The following is a 25641-nucleotide window of genomic DNA, read 5'->3' as shown; positions in this document are numbered from 1 at the left end:
CTATTTCTTAACATTTTTTGGCCATTTCTATCCTGTTAAAGCCAGTTTTGGCTATTTCTAAAGAATTTTTGCCATTTCTATCTCATTTTCTCCCATTTCTAACAGTTTTGAAGCCATTTCTGTTTATTTCTAGCTCAGTTTTGACATTACTAACCCGTTTTAAGCCATTTTTTGGCAAATTTTAACCCACTTTTGCATGCCTCTAACCATTCTTAAGCCATTTTTGGCTATTTGGAAGCAAGTTTTGCATTTTCTAACCCATATTAAGCTGTTTTTGGCTATTTCTGACCCTTCTTTACCTCCTAAACTCTTATTGAAGCCATTTTTGGCTATTTCTAAACATTTTTTGGCCATTTCAAACGCAGTTTTGCCTGTTTCCAACCAGTTTAAAGCCATTTTTGGCTGTTTCTGACCATTTTTCACTTCCTTCGACCCTTATTGAAGCCATTTTTGGCTATTTCTTAACATTTTTTGGCCATTTCTATCCTGTTAAAGCCATTTTTGGCTATTTCTTAACATTTTTTGGCCATTTCTATCCTGTTTAAAGCCATTTTTGGCTATTTCTAAACAATTTTTGGCCATTTCTATCCTGTTTAAAGGCATTTTTGGCTATTTCTAAAGAATTTTTGCCATTTCTATCGCATTTTCTCCCATTTCTAACATTTTTGAAGCCATTTCGGTTTATTTCTAGCTCAGTTTTGACATTACTATCCCATTTTAAGCCATTTTTGGCAAATTTTAACCCACTTTTGCATGCCTCTAACCATTCTTAAGCCATTTTTGGCTATTTGGAAGCCAGTTTTGCATTTTCTAACCCATATTAAGCGGTTTTTGGCGATTTCTGACCCTTCTTTACCTCCTAAACTCTTATTGAAGCCACTGTTGGCTATTCCTAAACCATTTTTTCCCATTTCCAACCCTGTTTTGCCTGTTTCCAACCAGTTTAAAGCCATTTTTGGCTGTTTCTGACCATTTTTCACTTCCTTCGACCCTTATTGAAGCCATTTTTGGCTATTTCTTAACATTTTTTGGCCATTTCTATCCTGTTTAAAGCCATTTTTGGCTATTTCTAAACAATTTTTTGCCATTTCTATCCTGTTTAAAGGCATTTTTGGCTATTTCTAAACAATTTTTGCCATTTCTATCCCATTTTCTCCCATTTCTAACAGTTTTGAAGCCATTTCGGTTTATTTCTAGCTCAGTTTTGACATTACTAACCCGTTTTAAGCCATTTTTGGCAAATTTTAACCCACTTTTGCATACCTCTAACCATTCTTAAGCCATTTTTGGCTATTTGGAAGCAAGTTTTGCATTTTCTAACCCATATTAAGCTGTTTTTGGCTATTTCTGACCCTTCTTTACAACCTAAACTTTTATTGAAGCCATTTTTGGCTAATTCTAAACATTTTTTGGCCATTTCAAACGCAGTTTTGCCTGTTTCCAACCAGTTTAAAGCCGTTTTTGGCTGTTTCTGACCATTTTTCACTTCCTTCGACCCTTATTGAAGCCATTTTTGGCTATTTGGAAGCCAGTGTTGCATTTTCTAACCCATATTATGCTGGTTTTGGCTATTTCTGTCCCTTCTTTACCTCCTAACCTCTTTGAAGCCACTGTTGGCTATTCCTAAACCATTTTTTCCCATTTCAAACCATGTTTTGCCTGTTTCCAACCACTTTAAAGCCATTTTTGGCTGTTTCTGACCATTTTTCTCTTCCTTCGACCCTTATTGAAGCCATTTTTGGCAACTTCTAAACATTTTTTGGCCATTTCTATCCTGTTTAAAGGCATTTTTGGCTATTTCTAAACAATTTTTGGCCATTTCTATCCTGTTTAAAGGCATTTTTGGCTATTTCTAAACAATTTTTGCCATTTCTATCTCATTTTCTCCCATTTCTAACAGTTTTGAAGCCATTTCTGTTTATTTCTAGCTCAGTTTTGACATTACTAACCCATTTTAAGCCATTTTTGGCAAATTTTAACCCACTTTTGCATGCCTCTAACCATTCTTAAGCCATTTTTGGCTATTTGGAAGCCAGTTTTGCATTTTCTAACCCATATTAAGCGGTTTTTGGCTATTTCTGACCCTTCTTTACCTCCTAAACTCTTATTGAAGCCATTTTTGGCTAATTCTAAACATTTTTTGGCCATTTCAAACGCAGTTTTGCCTGTTTCCAACCAGTTTAAAGCCATTTTTGGCTGTTTCTGACCATTTTTCACTTCCTTCGACCCTTATTGAAGCCATTTTTGGCTATTTCTTAACATTTTTTGGCCATTTCTATCCTGGTAAAGCCATTTTTCGCTATTTCTAAACAATTTTTGGCCATTTCTATCCTGTTTAAAGGCATTTTTGGCTATTTCTAGACCATTTTTTGCCATTTCTATCGCATTTTCTCCCATTTCTAACAGTTTTGAAGCCATTTCGGTTTATTTCTAGCTCAGTTTTGACATTACTAACCCGTTTTAAGCCATTTTTGGCAAATTTTAACCCACTTTTGCATACCTCTAACCATTCTTAAGCCATTTTTGGCTATTTGGAAGCCAGTTTTGCATTTTCTAACCCATTTTAAGCTGTTTTTGGCTATTTCTGACCCTTCTTTTCCTCCTAAACTCTTATTGAAGCCGTTTTTGGCTAATTCTAAACATTTTTTGGCCATTTCAAACGCAGTTTTGCCTGTTTCCAACCAGTTTAAAGCCATTTTTGGCTGTTTCTGACCATTTTTCACTTCCTTCGACCCTTATTGAAGCCATTTTTGGCTACTTCTAAACATTTTTTGGCCATTTCTATCCTGTTTAAAGGCATTTTTGGCTATTTCTAAACAATTTTTGGCCATTTCTATCCTGTTTAAAGGCATTTTTGGCTATTTCTAAACAATTTTTGCCATTTCTATCTCATTTTCTCCCATTTCTAACAGTTTTGAAGCCATTTCTGTTTATTTCTAGCTCAGTTTTGACATTACTAACCCATTTTAAGCCATTTTTGGCAAATTTTAACCCACTTTTGCATGCCTCTAACCATTCTTAAGCCATTTTTGGCTATTTGGAAGCCAGTTTTGCATTTTCTAACCCATATTAAGCGGTTTTTGGCTATTTCTGACCCTTCTTTACCTCCTAAACTCTTATTGAAGCCATTTTTGGCTAATTCTAAACATTTTTTGGCCATTTCAAACGCAGTTTTGCCTGTTTCCAACCAGTTTAAAGCCATTTTTGGCTGTTTCTGACCATTTTTCACTTCCTTCGACCCTTATTGAAGCCATTTTTGGCTATTTCTTAACATTTTTTGGCCATTTCTATCCTGGTAAAGCCATTTTTCGCTATTTCTAAACAATTTTTGGCCATTTCTATCCTGTTTAAAGGCATTTTTGGCTATTTCTAGACCATTTTTTGCCATTTCTATCGCATTTTCTCCCATTTCTAACAGTTTTGAAGCCATTTCGGTTTATTTCTAGCTCAGTTTTGACATTACTAACCCGTTTTAAGCCATTTTTGGCAAATTTTAACCCACTTTTGCATACCTCTAACCATTCTTAAGCCATTTTTGGCTATTTGGAAGCCAGTTTTGCATTTTCTAACCCATTTTAAGCTGTTTTTGGCTATTTCTGACCCTTCTTTTCCTCCTAAACTCTTATTGAAGCCGTTTTTGGCTAATTCTAAACATTTTTTGGCCATTTCAAACGCAGTTTTGCCTGTTTCCAACCAGTTTAAAGCCATTTTTGGCTGTTTCTGACCATTTTTCACTTCCTTCGACCCTTATTGAAGCCATTTTTGGCTACTTCTAAACATTTTTTGGCCATTTCTATCCTGTTTAAAGGCATTTTTGGCTATTTCTAAACAATTTTTGGCCATTTCTATCCTCTTTAAAGCCATTTTTGGCTATTTCTAAACAATTTTTGGCCATTTCTATCCTGTTTAAAGGCATTTTTGGCTATTTCTAAACAATTTTTGCCATTTCTATCTCATTTTCTCCCATTTCTAACAGTTTTGAAGCCATTTCGGTTTATTTCTAGCTCAGTTTTGACATTACGAACCCGTTTTAAGCCATTTTTGGCAAATTTTAACCCACTTTTGCATGCCTCTAACCATTCTTAAGCCATTTTTGGCTATTTGGAAGCCAGTTTTGCATTTTCTAACCCATATTAAGCTGTTTTTGGCTATTTCTGACCCTTCTGTACCTCCTAAACTCTTATTGAAGCCATTTTTGGCTAATTCTAAACATTTTTTGGCCATTTCAAACGCAGTTTTGCCTGTTTCCAACCAGTTTAAAGCCATTTTTGGCTGTTTCTGACCATTTTTCACTTCCTTCGACCCTTATTGAAGCCATTTTTGGCTATTTCTTAACATTTTTTGGCCATTTCTATCCTGGTAAAGCCATTTTTCGCTATTTCTAAACAATTTTTGGCCATTTCTAACCTGTTTAAAGGCATTTTTGGCTATTTCTAAAGAATTTTTGCCATTTCTATCGCATTTTCTCCCATTTCTAACAGTTTTGAAGCCATTTCGGTTTATTTCTAGCTCAGTTTTGACATTACTATCCCATTTTAAGCCATTTTTGGCAAATTTTAACCCACTTTTGCATGCCTCTAACCATTCTTAAGCCATTTTTGGCTATTTGGAAGCCAGTTTTGCATTTTCTAACCCATATTAAGCTGTTTTTGGCTATTTCTGACCCTTCTTTACCTCCTAAACTCTTATTGAAGCCATTTTTGGCTAATTCTAAACATTTTTTGGCCATTTCAAACGCAGTTTTGCCTGTTTCCAACCAGTTTAAAGCCATTTTTGGCTGTTTCTGACCATTTTTCACTTCCTTCGACCCTTATTGAAGCCATTTTTGGCTATTTCTTAACATTTTTTGGCCATTTCTATCCTGTTAAAGCCAGTTTTGGCTATTTCTAAAGAATTTTTGCCATTTCTATCTCATTTTCTCCCATTTCTAACAGTTTTGAAGCCATTTCTGTTTATTTCTAGCTCAGTTTTGACATTACTAACCCGTTTTAAGCCATTTTTTGGCAAATTTTAACCCACTTTTGCATGCCTCTAACCATTCTTAAGCCATTTTTGGCTATTTGGAAGCAAGTTTTGCATTTTCTAACCCATATTAAGCTGTTTTTGGCTATTTCTGACCCTTCTTTACCTCCTAAACTCTTATTGAAGCCATTTTTGGCTAATTCTAAACATTTTTTGGCCATTTCAAACGCAGTTTTGCCTGTTTCCAACCAGTTTAAAGCCATTTTTGGCTGTTTCTGACCATTTTTCACTTCCTTCGACCCTTATTGAAGCCATTTTTGGCTATTTCTTAACATTTTTTGGCCATTTCTATCCTGTTAAAGCCAGTTTTGGCTATTTCTAAAGAATTTTTGCCATTTCTATCTCATTTTCTCCCATTTCTAACAGTTTTGAAGCCATTTCTGTTTATTTCTAGCTCAGTTTTGACATTACTAACCCGTTTTAAGCCATTTTTTGGCAAATTTTAACCCACTTTTGCATGCCTCTAACCATTCTTAAGCCATTTTTGGCTATTTGGAAGCAAGTTTTGCATTTTCTAACCCATATTAAGCTGTTTTTGGCTATTTCTGACCCTTCTTTACCTCCTAAACTCTTATTGAAGCCATTTTTGGCTATTTCTAAACATTTTTTGGCCATTTCAAACGCAGTTTTGCCTGTTTCCAACCAGTTTAAAGCCATTTTTGGCTGTTTCTGACCATTTTTCACTTCCTTCGACCCTTATTGAAGCCATTTTTGGCTATTTCTTAACATTTTTTGGCCATTTCTATCCTGTTAAAGCCATTTTTGGCTATTTCTTAACATTTTTTGGCCATTTCTATCCTGTTTAAAGCCATTTTTGGCTATTTCTAAACAATTTTTGGCCATTTCTATCCTGTTTAAAGGCATTTTTGGCTATTTCTAAAGAATTTTTGCCATTTCTATCGCATTTTCTCCCATTTCTAACATTTTTGAAGCCATTTCGGTTTATTTCTAGCTCAGTTTTGACATTACTATCCCATTTTAAGCCATTTTTGGCAAATTTTAACCCACTTTTGCATGCCTCTAACCATTCTTAAGCCATTTTTGGCTATTTGGAAGCCAGTTTTGCATTTTCTAACCCATATTAAGCGGTTTTTGGCTATTTCTGACCCTTCTTTACCTCCTAAACTCTTATTGAAGCCATTTTTGGCTAATTCTAAACATTTTTTGGCCATTTCAAACGCAGTTTTGCCTGTTTCCAACCAGTTTAAAGCCATTTTTGGCTGTTTCTGACCATTTTTCACTTCCTTCGACCCTTATTGAAGCCATTTTTGGCTATTTCTTAACATTTTTTGGCCATTTCTATCCTGTTTAAAGCCATTTTTGGCTATTTCTAAACAATTTTTGGCCATTTCTATCCTGTTTAAAGGCATTTTTGGCTATTTCTAAACAATTTTTGCCATTTCTATCCCATTTTCTCCCATTTCTAACAGTTTTGAAGCCATTTCTGTTTATTTCTAGCTCAGTATTGACATTACTAACCCGTTTTAAGCCATTTTTGGCAAATTTTAACCCACTTTTGCATACCTCTAACCATTCTTAAGCCATTTTTGGCTATTTGGAAGCAAGTTTTGCATTTTCTAACCCATATTATGATGGTTTTGGCTATTTCTGACCCTTCTTTACCTCCTAAACTCTTATTGAAGCCATTTTTGGCTAATTCTAAACATTTTTTGGCCATTTCAAACGCAGTTTTGCCTGTTTCCAAGCAGTTTAAAGCCATTTTTGGCTGTTTCTGACCATTTTTCACTTCCTTCGACCCTTATTGAAGCCATTTTTGGCTATTTCTTAACATTTTTTGGCCATTTCTATCCTGTTAAAGCCAGTTTTGGCTATTTCTAAAGAATTTTTGCCATTTCTATCTCATTTTCTCCCATTTCTAACAGTTTTGAAGCCATTTCTGTTTATTTCTAGCTCAGTTTTGACATTACTAACCCGTTTTAAGCCATTTTTTGGCAAATTTTAACCCACTTTTGCATGCCTCTAACCATTCTTAAGCCATTTTTGGCTATTTGGAAGCAAGTTTTGCATTTTCTAACCCATATTAAGCTGTTTTTGGCTATTTCTGACCCTTCTTTACCTCCTAAACTCTTATTGAAGCCATTTTTGGCTATTTCTAAACATTTTTTGGCCATTTCAAACGCAGTTTTGCCTGTTTCCAACCAGTTTAAAGCCATTTTTGGCTGTTTCTGACCATTTTTCACTTCCTTCGACCCTTATTGAAGCCATTTTTGGCTATTTCTTAACATTTTTTGGCCATTTCTATCCTGTTAAAGCCATTTTTGGCTATTTCTTAACATTTTTTGGCCATTTCTATCCTGTTTAAAGCCATTTTTGGCTATTTCTAAACAATTTTTGGCCATTTCTATCCTGTTTAAAGGCATTTTTGGCTATTTCTAAAGAATTTTTGCCATTTCTATCGCATTTTCTCCCATTTCTAACATTTTTGAAGCCATTTCGGTTTATTTCTAGCTCAGTTTTGACATTACTATCCCATTTTAAGCCATTTTTGGCAAATTTTAACCCACTTTTGCATGCCTCTAACCATTCTTAAGCCATTTTTGGCTATTTGGAAGCCAGTTTTGCATTTTCTAACCCATATTAAGCGGTTTTTGGCGATTTCTGACCCTTCTTTACCTCCTAAACTCTTATTGAAGCCACTGTTGGCTATTCCTAAACCATTTTTTCCCATTTCCAACCCTGTTTTGCCTGTTTCCAACCAGTTTAAAGCCATTTTTGGCTGTTTCTGACCATTTTTCACTTCCTTCGACCCTTATTGAAGCCATTTTTGGCTATTTCTTAACATTTTTTGGCCATTTCTATCCTGTTTAAAGCCATTTTTGGCTATTTCTAAACAATTTTTTGCCATTTCTATCCTGTTTAAAGGCATTTTTGGCTATTTCTAAACAATTTTTGCCATTTCTATCCCATTTTCTCCCATTTCTAACAGTTTTGAAGCCATTTCGGTTTATTTCTAGCTCAGTTTTGACATTACTAACCCGTTTTAAGCCATTTTTGGCAAATTTTAACCCACTTTTGCATACCTCTAACCATTCTTAAGCCATTTTTGGCTATTTGGAAGCAAGTTTTGCATTTTCTAACCCATATTAAGCTGTTTTTGGCTATTTCTGACCCTTCTTTACAACCTAAACTTTTATTGAAGCCATTTTTGGCTAATTCTAAACATTTTTTGGCCATTTCAAACGCAGTTTTGCCTGTTTCCAACCAGTTTAAAGCCGTTTTTGGCTGTTTCTGACCATTTTTCACTTCCTTCGACCCTTATTGAAGCCATTTTTGGCTATTTGGAAGCCAGTGTTGCATTTTCTAACCCATATTATGCTGGTTTTGGCTATTTCTGTCCCTTCTTTACCTCCTAACCTCTTTGAAGCCACTGTTGGCTATTCCTAAACCATTTTTTCCCATTTCAAACCATGTTTTGCCTGTTTCCAACCACTTTAAAGCCATTTTTGGCTGTTTCTGACCATTTTTCTCTTCCTTCGACCCTTATTGAAGCCATTTTTGGCAACTTCTAAACATTTTTTGGCCATTTCTATCCTGTTTAAAGGCATTTTTGGCTATTTCTAAACAATTTTTGGCCATTTCTATCCTGTTTAAAGGCATTTTTGGCTATTTCTAAACAATTTTTGCCATTTCTATCTCATTTTCTCCCATTTCTAACAGTTTTGAAGCCATTTCTGTTTATTTCTAGCTCAGTTTTGACATTACTAACCCATTTTAAGCCATTTTTGGCAAATTTTAACCCACTTTTGCATGCCTCTAACCATTCTTAAGCCATTTTTGGCTATTTGGAAGCCAGTTTTGCATTTTCTAACCCATATTAAGCGGTTTTTGGCTATTTCTGACCCTTCTTTACCTCCTAAACTCTTATTGAAGCCATTTTTGGCTAATTCTAAACATTTTTTGGCCATTTCAAACGCAGTTTTGCCTGTTTCCAACCAGTTTAAAGCCATTTTTGGCTGTTTCTGACCATTTTTCACTTCCTTCGACCCTTATTGAAGCCATTTTTGGCTATTTCTTAACATTTTTTGGCCATTTCTATCCTGGTAAAGCCATTTTTCGCTATTTCTAAACAATTTTTGGCCATTTCTATCCTGTTTAAAGGCATTTTTGGCTATTTCTAGACCATTTTTTGCCATTTCTATCGCATTTTCTCCCATTTCTAACAGTTTTGAAGCCATTTCGGTTTATTTCTAGCTCAGTTTTGACATTACTAACCCGTTTTAAGCCATTTTTGGCAAATTTTAACCCACTTTTGCATACCTCTAACCATTCTTAAGCCATTTTTGGCTATTTGGAAGCCAGTTTTGCATTTTCTAACCCATTTTAAGCTGTTTTTGGCTATTTCTGACCCTTCTTTTCCTCCTAAACTCTTATTGAAGCCGTTTTTGGCTAATTCTAAACATTTTTTGGCCATTTCAAACGCAGTTTTGCCTGTTTCCAACCAGTTTAAAGCCATTTTTGGCTGTTTCTGACCATTTTTCACTTCCTTCGACCCTTATTGAAGCCATTTTTGGCTACTTCTAAACATTTTTTGGCCATTTCTATCCTGTTTAAAGGCATTTTTGGCTATTTCTAAACAATTTTTGGCCATTTCTATCCTCTTTAAAGCCATTTTTGGCTATTTCTAAACAATTTTTGGCCATTTCTATCCTGTTTAAAGGCATTTTTGGCTATTTCTAAACAATTTTTGCCATTTCTATCTCATTTTCTCCCATTTCTAACAGTTTTGAAGCCATTTCGGTTTATTTCTAGCTCAGTTTTGACATTACGAACCCGTTTTAAGCCATTTTTGGCAAATTTTAACCCACTTTTGCATACCTCTAACCATTCTTAAGCCATTTTTGGCTATTTGGAAGCCAGTTTTGCATTTTCTAACCCATATTAAGCTGTTTTTGGCTATTTCTGACCCTTCTGTACCTCCTAAACTCTTATTGAAGCCATTTTTGGCTAATTCTAAACATTTTTTGGCCATTTCAAACGCAGTTTTGCCTGTTTCCAACCAGTTTAAAGCCATTTTTGGCTGTTTCTGACCATTTTTCACTTCCTTCGACCCTTATTGAAGCCATTTTTGGCTATTTCTTAACATTTTTTGGCCATTTCTATCCTGGTAAAGCCATTTTTCGCTATTTCTAAACAATTTTTGGCCATTTCTAACCTGTTTAAAGGCATTTTTGGCTATTTCTAAAGAATTTTTGCCATTTCTATCGCATTTTCTCCCATTTCTAACAGTTTTGAAGCCATTTCGGTTTATTTCTAGCTCAGTTTTGACATTACTATCCCATTTTAAGCCATTTTTGGCAAATTTTAACCCACTTTTGCATGCCTCTAACCATTCTTAAGCCATTTTTGGCTATTTGGAAGCCAGTTTTGCATTTTCTAACCCATATTAAGCTGTTTTTGGCTATTTCTGACCCTTCTTTACCTCCTAAACTCTTATTGAAGCCATTTTTGGCTAATTCTAAACATTTTTTGGCCATTTCAAACGCAGTTTTGCCTGTTTCCAACCAGTTTAAAGCCATTTTTGGCTGTTTCTGACCATTTTTCACTTCCTTCGACCCTTATTGAAGCCATTTTTGGCTATTTCTTAACATTTTTTGGCCATTTCTATCCTGTTAAAGCCAGTTTTGGCTATTTCTAAAGAATTTTTGCCATTTCTATCTCATTTTCTCCCATTTCTAACAGTTTTGAAGCCATTTCTGTTTATTTCTAGCTCAGTTTTGACATTACTAACCCGTTTTAAGCCATTTTTTGGCAAATTTTAACCCACTTTTGCATGCCTCTAACCATTCTTAAGCCATTTTTGGCTATTTGGAAGCAAGTTTTGCATTTTCTAACCCATATTAAGCTGTTTTTGGCTATTTCTGACCCTTCTTTACCTCCTAAACTCTTATTGAAGCCATTTTTGGCTATTTCTAAACATTTTTTGGCCATTTCAAACGCAGTTTTGCCTGTTTCCAACCAGTTTAAAGCCATTTTTGGCTGTTTCTGACCATTTTTCACTTCCTTCGACCCTTATTGAAGCCATTTTTGGCTATTTCTTAACATTTTTTTGCCGTTTCTATCCTGTTAAAGCCATTTTTGGCTATTTCTAAACAATTTTTGGCCATTTCTATCCTGTTTAAAGGCATTTTTGGCTATTTCTAAACAATTTTTGCCATTTCTATCTCATTTTCTCTCATTTCTAACAGTTTTGAAGCCATTTCTGTTTATTTCTAGCTCAGTATTGACATTACTAACCCGTTTTAAGCCATTTTTGGCAAATTTTAACCCACTTTTGCATACCTCTAACCATTCTTAAGCCATTTTTGGCTATTTGGAAGCAAGTTTTGCATTTTCTAACCCATATTATGATGGTTTTGGCTATTTCTGACCCTTCTTTACCTCCTAAACTCTTATTGAAGCCATTTTTGGCTAATTCTAAACATTTTTTGGCCATTTCAAACGCAGTTTTGCCTGTTTCCAACCAGTTTAAAGCCATTTTTGGCTGTTTCTGACCATTTTTCACTTCCTTCGACCCTTATTGAAGCCATTTTTGGCTATTTCTTAACATTTTTTGGCCATTTCTATCCTGTTAAAGCCAGTTTTGGCTATTTCTAAAGAATTTTTGCCATTTCTATCTCATTTTCTCCCATTTCTAACAGTTTTGAAGCCATTTCTGTTTATTTCTAGCTCAGTTTTGACATTACTAACCCGTTTTAAGCCATTTTTTGGCAAATTTTAACCCACTTTTGCATGCCTCTAACCATTCTTAAGCCATTTTTGGCTATTTGGAAGCAAGTTTTGCATTTTCTAACCCATATTAAGCTGTTTTTGGCTATTTCTGACCCTTCTTTACCTCCTAAACTCTTATTGAAGCCATTTTTGGCTATTTCTAAACATTTTTTGGCCATTTCAAACGCAGTTTTGCCTGTTTCCAACCAGTTTAAAGCCATTTTTGGCTGTTTCTGACCATTTTTCACTTCCTTCGACCCTTATTGAAGCCATTTTTGGCTATTTCTTAACATTTTTTGGCCATTTCTATCCTGTTAAAGCCATTTTTGGCTATTTCTTAACATTTTTTGGCCATTTCTATCCTGTTTAAAGCCATTTTTGGCTATTTCTAAACAATTTTTGGCCATTTCTATCCTGTTTAAAGGCATTTTTGGCTATTTCTAAAGAATTTTTGCCATTTCTATCGCATTTTCTCCCATTTCTAACATTTTTGAAGCCATTTCGGTTTATTTCTAGCTCAGTTTTGACATTACTATCCCATTTTAAGCCATTTTTGGCAAATTTTAACCCACTTTTGCATGCCTCTAACCATTCTTAAGCCATTTTTGGCTATTTGGAAGCCAGTTTTGCATTTTCTAACCCATATTAAGCGGTTTTTGGCGATTTCTGACCCTTCTTTACCTCCTAAACTCTTATTGAAGCCACTGTTGGCTATTCCTAAACCATTTTTTCCCATTTCCAACCCTGTTTTGCCTGTTTCCAACCAGTTTAAAGCCATTTTTGGCTGTTTCTGACCATTTTTCACTTCCTTCGACCCTTATTGAAGCCATTTTTGGCTATTTCTTAACATTTTTTGGCCATTTCTATCCTGTTAAAGCCATTTTTGGCTATTTCTTAACATTTTTTGGCCATTTCTATCCTGTTTAAAGCCATTTTTGGCTATTTCTAAACAATTTTTGGCCATTTCTATCCTGTTTAAAGGCATTTTTGGCTATTTCTAAAGAATTTTTGCCATTTCTATCGCATTTTCTCCCATTTCTAACAGTTTTGAAGCCATTTCGGTTTATTTCTAGCTCAGTTTTGACATTACTATCCCATTTTAAGCCATTTTTGGCAAATTTTAACCCACTTTTGCATGCCTCTAACCATTCTTAAGCCATTTTTGGCTATTTGGAAGCCAGTTTTGCATTTTCTAACCCATATTAAGCGGTTTTTGGCGATTTCTGACCCTTCTTTACCTCCTAAACTCTTATTGAAGCCACTGTTGGCTATTCCTAAACCATTTTTTTCCCATTTCCAACCCTGTTTTGCCTGTTTCCAACCAGTTTAAAGCCATTTTTGGCTGTTTCTGACCATTTTTCACTTCCTTCGACCCTTATTGAAGCCATTTTTGGCTATTTCTTAACATTTTTTGGCCATTTCTATCCTGTTAAAGCCATTTTTGGCTATTTCTAAACAATTTTTTGCCATTTCTATCCTGTTTAAAGGCATTTTTGGCTATTTCTAAACAATTTTTGCCATTTCTATCCCATTTTCTCCCATTTCTAACAGTTTTGAAGCCATTTCGGTTTATTTCTAGCTCAGTTTTGACATTACTAACCCGTTTTAAGCCATTTTTGGCAAATTTTAACCCACTTTTGCATACCTCTAACCATTCTTAAGCCATTTTTGGCTATTTGGAAGCAAGTTTTGCATTTTCTAACCCATATTAAGCTGTTTTTGGCTATTTCTGACCCTTCTTTACAACCTAAACTTTTATTGAAGCCATTTTTGGCTAATTCTAAACATTTTTTGGCCATTTCAAACGCAGTTTTGCCTGTTTCCAACCAGTTTAAAGCCGTTTTTGGCTGTTTCTGACCATTTTTCACTTCCTTCGACCCTTATTGAAGCCATTTTTGGCTATTTGGAAGCCAGTGTTGCATTTTCTAACCCATATTATGCTGGTTTTGGCTATTTCTGTCCCTTCTTTACCTCCTAACCTCTTTGAAGCCACTGTTGGCTATTCCTAAACCATTTTTTCCCATTTCAAACCATGTTTTGCCTGTTTCCAACCACTTTAAAGCCATTTTTGGCTGTTTCTGACCATTTTTCTCTTCCTTCGACCCTTATTGAAGCCATTTTTGGCAACTTCTAAACATTTTTTGGCCATTTCTATCCTGTTTAAAGGCATTTTTGGCTATTTCTAAACAATTTTTGGCCATTTCTATCCTGTTTAAAGGCATTTTTGGCTATTTCTAAACAATTTTTGCCATTTCTATCTCATTTTCTCCCATTTCTAACAGTTTTGAAGCCATTTCTGTTTATTTCTAGCTCAGTTTTGACATTACTAACCCATTTTAAGCCATTTTTGGCAAATTTTAACCCACTTTTGCATGCCTCTAACCATTCTTAAGCCTTTTTTGGCTATTTGGAAGCCAGTTTTGCATTTTCTAACCCATATTAAGCGGTTTTTGGCTATTTCTGACCCTTCTTTACCTCCTAAACTCTTATTGAAGCCATTTTTGGCTAATTCTAAACATTTTTTGGCCATTTCAAACGCAGTTTTGCCTGTTTCCAACCAGTTTAAAGCCATTTTTGGCTGTTTCTGACCATTTTTCACTTCCTTCGACCCTTATTGAAGCCATTTTTGGCTATTTCTTAACATTTTTTGGCCATTTCTATCCTGGTAAAGCCATTTTTGGCTATTTCTAAACAATTTTTGGCCATTTCTATCCTGTTTAAAGGCATTTTTGGCTATTTCTAAACAATTTTTGCCATTTCTATCTCATTTTCTCCCATTTCTAACAGTTTTGAAGCCATTTCTGTTTATTTCTAGCTCAGTTTTGACATTACTAACCCATTTTAAGCCATTTTTGGCAAATTTTAACCCACTTTTGCATACCTCTAACCATTCTTAAGCCATTTTTGGCTATTTGGAAGCCAGTTTTGCATTTTCTAACCCATATTAAGCGGTTTTTGGCTATTTCTGACCCTTCTTTACCTCCTAAACTCTTATTGAAGCCATTTTTGGCTAATTCTAAACATTTTTTGGCCATTTCAAACGCAGTTTTGCCTGTTTCCAACCAGTTTAAAGCCATTTTTGGCTGTTTCTGACCATTTTTCACTTCCTTCGACCCTTATTGAAGCCATTTTTGGCTATTTCTTAACATTTTTTGGCCGTTTCTATCCTGTTAAAGCCATTTTTGGCTATTTCTAAACAATTTTTGGCCATTTCTATCCTGTTTAAAGGCATTTTTGGCTATTTCTAAACAATTTTTGCCATTTCTATCTCATTTTCTCCCATTTCTAACAGTTTTGAAGCCATTTCTGTTTATTTCTAGCTCAGTATTGTCATTACTAACCCGTTTTAAGCCATTTTTGGCAAATTTTAACCCACTTTTGCATACCTCTAACCATTCTTAAGCCATTTTTGGCTATTTGGAAGCAAGTTTTGCATTTTCTAACCCATATTATGATGGTTTTGGCTATTTCTGACCCTTCTTTACCTCCTAAACTCTTATTGAAGCCATTTTTGGCTAATTCTAAACATTTTTTGGCCATTTCAAACGCAGTTTTGCCTGTTTCCAACCAGTTTAAAGCCATTTTTGGCTGTTTCTGACCATTTTTCACTTCCTTCGACCCTTATTGAAGCCATTTTTGGCTATTTCTTAACATTTTTTGGCCATTTCTATCCTGTTAAAGCCAGTTTTGGCTATTTCTAAAGAATTTTTGCCATTTCTATCTCATTTTCTCCCATTTCTAACAGTTTTGAAGCCATTTCTGTTTATTTCTAGCTCAGTTTTGACATTACTAACCCGTTTTAAGCCATTTTTTGGCAAATTTTAACCCACTTTTGCATGCCTCTAACCATTCTTAAGCCATTTTTGGCTATTTGGAAGCAAGTTTTGCATTTTCTAACCCATATTAAGCTGTTTTTGGCTATTTCTGACCCTTCTTTACCTCCTAAACTCTTATTGAAGCCATTTTTGGCTAATTCTAAACATTTTTTGGCCATTTCAAACGCAGTTTTGCCTGTTTCCAACCAGTTTAAAGCCATTTTTGGCTGTTTCTGACCATTTTTCACTTCCTTCGACCCTTATTGAAGCCATTTTTGGCTATTTCTTAACATTTTTTGGCCATTTCTATCCTGTTAAAGCCATTTTTGGCTATTTCTTAACATTTTTTGGCCATTTCTATCCTGTTTAAAGCCATTTTTGGCTATTTCTAAACAATTTTTGGCCATTTCTATCCTGTTTAAAGGCATTTTTGGCTATTTCTAAAGAATTTTTGCCATTTCTATCGCATTTTCTCCCATTTCTAACATTTTTGAAGCCATTTCGGTTTATTTCTAGCTCAGTTTTGACATTACTATCCCATTTTAAGCCATTTTTGGCAAATTTTAACCCACTTTTGCATGCCTCTAACCATTCTTAAGCCATTTTTGGCTATTTGGAAGCCAGTTTTGCATTTTCTAACCCATATTAAGCGGTTTTTGGCGATTTCTGACCCTTCTTTACCTCCTAAACTCTTATTGAAGCCACTGTTGGCTATTCCTAAACCATTTTTTCCCATTTCCAACCCTGTTTTGCCTGTTTCCAACCAGTTTAAAGCCATTTTTGGCTGTTTCTGACCATTTTTCACTTCCTTCGACCCTTATTGAAGCCATTTTTGGCTATTTCTTAACATTTTTTGGCCATTTCTATCCTGTTTAAAGCCATTTTTGGCTATTTCTAAACAATTTTTTGCCATTTCTATCCTGTTTAAAGGCATTTTTGGCTATTTCTAAACAATTTTTGCCATTTCTATCCCATTTTCTCCCATTTCTAACAGTTTTGAAGCCATTTCGGTTTATTTCTAGCTCAGTTTTGACATTACTAACCCGTTTTAAGCCATTTTTGGCAAATTTTAACCCACTTTTGCATACCTCTAACCATTCTTAAGCCATTTTTGGCTATTTGGAAGCAAGTTTTGCATTTTCTAACCCATATTAAGCTGTTTTTGGCTATTTCTGACCCTTCTTTACAACCTAAACTTTTATTGAAGCCATTTTTGGCTAATTCTAAACATTTTTTGGCCATTTCAAACGCAGTTTTGCCTGTTTCCAACCAGTTTAAAGCCGTTTTTGGCTGTTTCTGACCATTTTTCACTTCCTTCGACCCTTATTGAAGCCATTTTTGGCTATTTGGAAGCCAGTGTTGCATTTTCTAACCCATATTATGCTGGTTTTGGCTATTTCTGTCCCTTCTTTACCTCCTAACCTCTTTGAAGCCACTGTTGGCTATTCCTAAACCATTTTTTCCCATTTCAAACCATGTTTTGCCTGTTTCCAACCACTTTAAAGCCATTTTTGGCTGTTTCTGACCATTTTTCTCTTCCTTCGACCCTTATTGAAGCCATTTTTGGCAACTTCTAAACATTTTTTGGCCATTTCTATCCTGTTTAAAGGCATTTTTGGCTATTTCTAAACAATTTTTGGCCATTTCTATCCTGTTTAAAGGCATTTTTGGCTATTTCTAAACAATTTTTGCCATTTCTATCTCATTTTCTCCCATTTCTAACAGTTTTGAAGCCATTTCTGTTTATTTCTAGCTCAGTTTTGACATTACTAACCCATTTTAAGCCATTTTTGGCAAATTTTAACCCACTTTTGCATGCCTCTAACCATTCTTAAGCCATTTTTGGCTATTTGGAAGCCAGTTTTGCATTTTCTAACCCATATTAAGCGGTTTTTGGCTATTTCTGACCCTTCTTTACCTCCTAAACTCTTATTGAAGCCATTTTTGGCTAATTCTAAACATTTTTTGGCCATTTCAAACGCAGTTTTGCCTGTTTCCAACCAGTTTAAAGCCATTTTTGGCTGTTTCTGACCATTTTTCACTTCCTTCGACCCTTATTGAAGCCATTTTTGGCTATTTCTTAACATTTTTTGGCCATTTCTATCCTGGTAAAGCCATTTTTGGCTATTTCTAAACAATTTTTGGCCATTTCTATCCTGTTTAAAGGCATTTTTGGCTATTTCTAAACAATTTTTGCCATTTCTATCTCATTTTCTCCCATTTCTAACAGTTTTGAAGCCATTTCTGTTTATTTCTAGCTCAGTTTTGACATTACTAACCCATTTTAAGCCATTTTTGGCAAATTTTAACCCACTTTTGCATACCTCTAACCATTCTTAAGCCATTTTTGGCTATTTGGAAGCCAGTTTTGCATTTTCTAACCCATATTAAGCGGTTTTTGGCTATTTCTGACCCTTCTTTACCTCCTAAACTCTTATTGAAGCCATTTTTGGCTAATTCTAAACATTTTTTGGCCATTTCAAACGCAGTTTTGCCTGTTTCCAACCAGTTTAAAGCCATTTTTGGCTGTTTCTGACCATTTTTCACTTCCTTCGACCCTTATTGAAGCCATTTTTGGCTATTTCTTAACATTTTTTGGCCGTTTCTATCCTGTTAAAGCCATTTTTGGCTATTTCTAAACAATTTTTGGCCATTTCTATCCTGTTTAAAGGCATTTTTGGCTATTTCTAAACAATTTTTGCCATTTCTATCTCATTTTCTCCCATTTCTAACAGTTTTGAAGCCATTTCTGTTTATTTCTAGCTCAGTTTTGACATTACTAACCCATTTTAAGCCATTTTTGGCAAATTTTAACCCACTTTTGCATACCTCTAACCATTCTTAAGCCATTTTTGGCTATTTGGAAGCCAGTTTTGCATTTTCTAACCCATATTAAGCGGTTTTTGGCTATTTCTGACCCTTCTTTACCTCCTAAACTCTTATTGAAGCCATTTTTGGCTAATTCTAAACATTTTTTGGCCATTTCAAACGCAGTTTTGCCTGTTTCCAACCAGTTTAAAGCCATTTTTGGCTGTTTCTGACCATTTTTCACTTCCTTCGACCCTTATTGAAGCCATTTTTGGCTATTTCTTAACATTTTTTGGCCGTTTCTATCCTGTTAAAGCCATTTTTGGCTATTTCTAAACAATTTTTGGCCATTTCTATCCTGTTTAAAGGCATTTTTGGCTATTTCTAAACAATTTTTGCCATTTCTATCTCATTTTCTCCCATTTCTAACAGTTTTGAAGCCATTTCTGTTTATTTCTAGCTCAGTATTGACATTACTAACCTGTTTTAAGCCATTTTTGGCAAATTTTAACCCACTTTTGCATACCTCTAACCATTCTTAAGCCATTTTTGGCTATTTGGAAGCAAGTTTTGCATTTTCTAACCCATATTATGATGGTTTTGGCTATTTCTGACCCTTCTTTACCTCCTAAACTCTTATTGAAGCCATTTTTGGCTAATTCTAAACATTTTTTGGCCATTTCAAACGCAGTTTTGCCTGTTTCCAACCAGTTTAAAGCCATTTTTTGGCTGTTTCTGACCATTTTTCACTTCCTTCGACCCTTATTGAAGCCATTTTTGGCTATTTCTTAACATTTTTTGGCCATTTCTATCCTGTTAAAGCCAGTTTTGGCTATTTCTAAAGAATTTTTGCCATTTCTATCTCATTTTCTCCCATTTCTAACAGTTTTGAAGCCATTTCTGTTTATTTCTAGCTCAGTTTTGACATTACTAACCCGTTTTAAGCCATTTTTTGGCAAATTTTAACCCACTTTTGCATGCCTCTAACCATTCTTAAGCCATTTTTGGCTATTTGGAAGCAAGTTTTGCATTTTCTAACCCATATTAAGCTGTTTTTGGCTATTTCTGACCCTTCTTTACCTCCTAAACTCTTATTGAAGCCATTTTTGGCTATTTCTAAACATTTTTTGGCCATTTCAAACGCAGTTTTGCCTGTTTCCAACCAGTTTAAAGCCATTTTTGGCTGTTTCTGACCATTTTTCACTTCCTTCGACCCTTATTGAAGCCATTTTTGGCTATTTCTTAACATTTTTTGGCCATTTCTATCCTGTTTAAAGCCATTTTTGGCTATTTCTAAACAATTTTTTGCCATTTCTATCCTGTTTAAAGGCATTTTTGGCTATTTCTAAACAATTTTTGCCATTTCTATCCCATTTTCTCCCATTTCTAACAGTTTTGAAGCCATTTCGGTTTATTTCTAGCTCAGTTTTGACATTACTAACCCGTTTTAAGCCATTTTTGGCAAATTTTAACCCACTTTTGCATACCTCTAACCATTCTTAAGCCATTTTTGGCTATTTGGAAGCAAGTTTTGCATTTTCTAACCCATATTAAGCTGTTTTTGGCTATTTCTGACCCTTCTTTACAACCTAAACTTTTATTGAAGCCATTTTTGGCTAATTCTAAACATTTTTTGGCCATTTCAAACGCAGTTTTGCCTGTTTCCAACCAGTTTAAAGCCGTTTTTGGCTGTTTCTGACCATTTTTCACTTCCTTCGACCCTTATTGAAGCCATTTTTGGCTATTTGGAAGCCAGTGTTGCATTTTCTAACCCATATTATGCTGGTTTTGGCTATTTCTGTCCCTTCTTTACCTCCTAACCTCTTTGAAGCCACTGTTGGCTATTCCTAAACCATTTTTTCCCATTTCAAACCATGTTTTGCCTGTTTCCAACCACTTTAAAGCCATTTTTGGCTGTTTCTGACCATTTTTCTCTTCCTTCGACCCTTATTGAAGCCATTTTTGGCAACTTCTAAACATTTTTTGGCCATTTCTATCCTGTTTAAAGGCATTTTTGGCTATTTCTAAACAATTTTTGGCCATTTCTATCCTGTTTAAAGGCATTTTTGGCTATTTCTAAACAATTTTTGCCATTTCTATCTCATTTTCTCCCATTTCTAACAGTTTTGAAGCCATTTCTGTTTATTTCTAGCTCAGTTTTGACATTACTAACCCATTTTAAGCCATTTTTGGCAAATTTTAACCCACTTTTGCATGCCTCTAACCATTCTTAAGCCTTTTTTGGCTATTTGGAAGCCAGTTTTGCATTTTCTAACCCATATTAAGCGGTTTTTGGCTATTTCTGACCCTTCTTTACCTCCTAAACTCTTATTGAAGCCATTTTTGGCTAATTCTAAACATTTTTTGGCCATTTCAAACGCAGTTTTGCCTGTTTCCAACCAGTTTAAAGCCATTTTTGGCTGTTTCTGACCATTTTTCACTTCCTTCGACCCTTATTGAAGCCATTTTTGGCTATTTCTTAACATTTTTTGGCCATTTCTATCCTGGTAAAGCCATTTTTGGCTATTTCTAAACAATTTTTGGCCATTTCTATCCTGTTTAAAGGCATTTTTGGCTATTTCTAAACAATTTTTGCCATTTCTATCTCATTTTCTCCCATTTCTAACAGTTTTGAAGCCATTTCTGTTTATTTCTAGCTCAGTTTTGACATTACTAACCCATTTTAAGCCATTTTTGGCAAATTTTAACCCACTTTTGCATACCTCTAACCATTCTTAAGCCATTTTTGGCTATTTGGAAGCCAGTTTTGCATTTTCTAACCCATATTAAGCGGTTTTTGGCTATTTCTGACCCTTCTTTACCTCCTAAACTCTTATTGAAGCCATTTTTGGCTAATTCTAAACATTTTTTGGCCATTTCAAACGCAGTTTTGCCTGTTTCCAACCAGTTTAAAGCCATTTTTGGCTGTTTCTGACCATTTTTCACTTCCTTCGACCCTTATTGAAGCCATTTTTGGCTATTTCTTAACATTTTTTGGCCGTTTCTATCCTGTTAAAGCCATTTTTGGCTATTTCTAAACAATTTTTGGCCATTTCTATCCTGTTTAAAGGCATTTTTGGCTATTTCTAAACAATTTTTGCCATTTCTATCTCATTTTCTCCCATTTCTAACAGTTTTGAAGCCATTTCTGTTTATTTCTAGCTCAGTATTGTCATTACTAACCCGTTTTAAGCCATTTTTGGCAAATTTTAACCCACTTTTGCATACCTCTAACCATTCTTAAGCCATTTTTGGCTATTTGGAAGCAAGTTTTGCATTTTCTAACCCATATTATGATGGTTTTGGCTATTTCTGACCCTTCTTTACCTCCTAAACTCTTATTGAAGCCATTTTTGGCTAATTCTAAACATTTTTTGGCCATTTCAAACGCAGTTTTGCCTGTTTCCAACCAGTTTAAAGCCATTTTTGGCTGTTTCTGACCATTTTTCACTTCCTTCGACCCTTATTGAAGCCATTTTTGGCTATTTCTTAACATTTTTTGGCCATTTCTATCCTGTTAAAGCCAGTTTTGGCTATTTCTAAAGAATTTTTGCCATTTCTATCTCATTTTCTCCCATTTCTAACAGTTTTGAAGCCATTTCTGTTTATTTCTAGCTCAGTTTTGACATTACTAACCCGTTTTAAGCCATTTTTTGGCAAATTTTAACCCACTTTTGCATGCCTCTAACCATTCTTAAGCCATTTTTGGCTATTTGGAAGCAAGTTTTGCATTTTCTAACCCATATTAAGCTGTTTTTGGCTATTTCTGACCCTTCTTTACCTCCTAAACTCTTATTGAAGCCATTTTTGGCTATTTCTAAACATTTTTTGGCCATTTCAAACGCAGTTTTGCCTGTTTCCAACCAGTTTAAAGCCATTTTTGGCTGTTTCTGACCATTTTTCACTTCCTTCGACCCTTATTGAAGCCATTTTTGGCTATTTCTTAACATTTTTTGGCCATTTCTATCCTGTTAAAGCCATTTTTGGCTATTTCTTAACATTTTTTGGCCATTTCTATCCTGTTTAAAGCCATTTTTGGCTATTTCTAAACAATTTTTGGCCATTTCTATCCTGTTTAAAGGCATTTTTGGCTATTTCTAAAGAATTTTTGCCATTTCTATCGCATTTTCTCCCATTTCTAACATTTTTGAAGCCATTTCGGTTTATTTCTAGCTCAGTTTTGACATTACTATCCCATTTTAAGCCATTTTTGGCAAATTTTAACCCACTTTTGCATGCCTCTAACCATTCTTAAGCCATTTTTGGCTATTTGGAAGCCAGTTTTGCATTTTCTAACCCATATTAAGCGGTTTTTGGCGATTTCTGACCCTTCTTTACCTCCTAAACTCTTATTGAAGCCACTGTTGGCTATTCCTAAACCATTTTTTCCCATTTCCAACCCTGTTTTGCCTGTTTCCAACCAGTTTAAAGCCATTTTTGGCTGTTTCTGACCATTTTTCACTTCCTTCGACCCTTATTGAAGCCATTTTTGGCTATTTCTTAACATTTTTTGGCCATTTCTATCCTGTTTAAAGCCATTTTTGGCTATTTCTAAACAATTTTTTTGCCATTTCTATCCTGTTTAAAGGCATTTTTGGCTATTTCTAAACAATTTTTGCCATTTCTATCCCATTTTCTCCCATTTCTAACAGTTTTGAAGCCATTTCGGTTTATTTCTAGCTCAGTTTTGACATTACTAACCCGTTTTAAGCCATTTTTGGCAAATTTTAACCCACTTTTGCATACCTCTAACCATTCTTAAGCCATTTTTGGCTATTTGGAAGCAAGTTTTGCATTTTCTAACCCATATTAAGCTGTTTTTGGCTATTTCTGACCCTTCTTTACAACCTAAACTTTTATTGAAGCCATTTTTGGCTAATTCTAAACATTTTTTGGCCATTTCAAACGCAGTTTTGCCTGTTTCCAACCAGTTTAAAGCCGTTTTTGGCTGTTTCTGACCATTTTTCACTTCCTTCGACCCTTATTGAAGCCATTTTTGGCTATTTGGAAGCCAGTGTTGCATTTTCTAACCCATATTATGCTGGTTTTGGCTATTTCTGTCCCTTCTTTACCTCCTAACCTCTTTGAAGCCACTGTTGGCTATTCCTAAACCATTTTTTCCCATTTCAAACCATGTTTTGCCTGTTTCCAACCACTTTAAAGCCATTTTTGGCTGTTTCTGACCATTTTTCTCTTCCTTCGACCCTTATTGAAGCCATTTTTGGCAACTTCTAAACATTTTTTGGCCATTTCTATCCTGTTTAAAGGCATTTTTGGCTATTTCTAAACAATTTTTGGCCATTTCTATCCTGTTTAAAGGCATTTTTGGCTATTTCTAAACAATTTTTGCCATTTCTATCTCATTTTCTCCCATTTCTAACAGTTTTGAAGCCATTTCTGTTTATTTCTAGCTCAGTTTTGACATTACTAACCCATTTTAAGCCATTTTTGGCAAATTTTAACCCACTTTTGCATGCCTCTAACCATTCTTAAGCCATTTTTGGCTATTTGGAAGCCAGTTTTGCATTTTCTAACCCATATTAAGCGGTTTTTGGCTATTTCTGACCCTTCTTTACCTCCTAAACTCTTATTGAAGCCATTTTTGGCTAATTCTAAACATTTTTTGGCCATTTCAAACGCAGTTTTGCCTGTTTCCAACCAGTTTAAAGCCATTTTTGGCTGTTTCTGACCATTTTTCACTTCCTTCGACCCTTATTGAAGCCATTTTTGGCTATTTCTTAACATTTTTTGGCCATTTCTATCCTGGTAAAGCCATTTTTCGCTATTTCTAAACAATTTTTGGCCATTTCTATCCTGTTTAAAGGCATTTTTGGCTATTTCTAGACCATTTTTTGCCATTTCTATCGCATTTTCTCCCATTTCTAACAGTTTTGAAGCCATTTCGGTTTATTTCTAGCTCAGTTTTGACATTACTAACCCGTTTTAAGCCATTTTTGGCAAATTTTAACTCACTTTTGCATACCTCTAACCATTCTTAAGCCATTTTTGGCTATTTGGAAGCCAGTTTTGCATTTTCTAACCCATTTTAAGCTGTTTTTGGCTATTTCTGACCCTTCTTTACCTCCTAAACTCTTATTGAAGCCGTTTTTGGCTAATTCTAAACATTTTTTGGCCATTTCAAACGCAGTTTTGCCTGTTTCCAACCAGTTTAAAGCCATTTTTGGCTGTTTCTGACCATTTTTCACTTCCTTCGACCCTTATTGAAGCCATTTTTGGCTACTTCTAAACATTTTTTGGCCATTTCTATCCTGTTTAAAGGCATTTTTGGCTATTTCTAAACAATTTTTGGCCATTTCTATCCTCTTTAAAGCCATTTTTGGCTATTTCTAAACAATTTTTGGCCATTTCTATCCTGTTTAAAGGCATTTTTGGCTATTTCTAAACAATTTTTGCCATTTCTATCTCATTTTCTCCCATTTCTAACAGTTTTGAAGCCATTTCGGTTTATTTCTAGCTCAGTTTTGACATTACGAACCCGTTTTAAGCCATTTTTGGCAAATTTTAACCCACTTTTGCATACCTCTAACCATTCTTAAGCCATTTTTGGCTATTTGGAAGCCAGTTTTGCATTTTCTAACCCATATTAAGCTGTTTTTGGCTATTTCTGACCCTTCTGTACCTCCTAAACTCTTATTGAAGCCATTTTTGGCTAATTCTAAACATTTTTTGGCCATTTCAAACGCAGTTTTGCCTGTTTCCAACCAGTTTAAAGCCATTTTTGGCTGTTTCTGACCATTTTTCACTTCCTTCGACCCTTATTGAAGCCATTTTTGGCTATTTCTTAACATTTTTTGGCCATTTCTATCGTGTTTAAAGGCATTTTTGGCTATTTCTAAACAATTTTTGGCCATTTCTAACCTGTTTAAAGGCATTTTTGGCTATTTCTAAAGAATTTTTGCCATTTCTATCGCATTTTCTCCCATTTCTAACAGTTTTGAAGCCATTTCGGTTTATTTCTAGCTCAGTTTTGACATTACTATCCCATTTTAAGCCATTTTTGGCAAATTTTAACCCACTTTTGCATGCCTCTAACCATCTTAAGCCATTTTTGGCTATTTGGAAGCCAGTTTTGCATTTTCTAACCCATATTAAGCTGTTTTTGGCTATTTCTGACCCTTCTTTACCTCCTAAACTCTTATTGAAGCCATTTTTGGCTAATTCTAAACATTTTTTGGCCATTTCAAACGCAGTTTTGCCTGTTTCCAACCAGTTTAAAGCCATTTTTGGCTGTTTCTGACCATTTTTC

The sequence above is a fragment of the Pezoporus flaviventris genome, unplaced genomic scaffold (genome assembly GCF_033815535.1).
Source record: "Pezoporus flaviventris isolate CSIRO_AGI_PZ_B2104156 unplaced genomic scaffold, CSIRO_AGI_Pfla_v1 ptg000146l, whole genome shotgun sequence".
Taxonomy (NCBI): domain Eukaryota; kingdom Metazoa; phylum Chordata; class Aves; order Psittaciformes; family Psittacidae; genus Pezoporus; species Pezoporus flaviventris.
The sequence above is the reverse complement of the archived record's forward strand: the minus strand, read 5'-3'. Positions refer to the sequence as shown.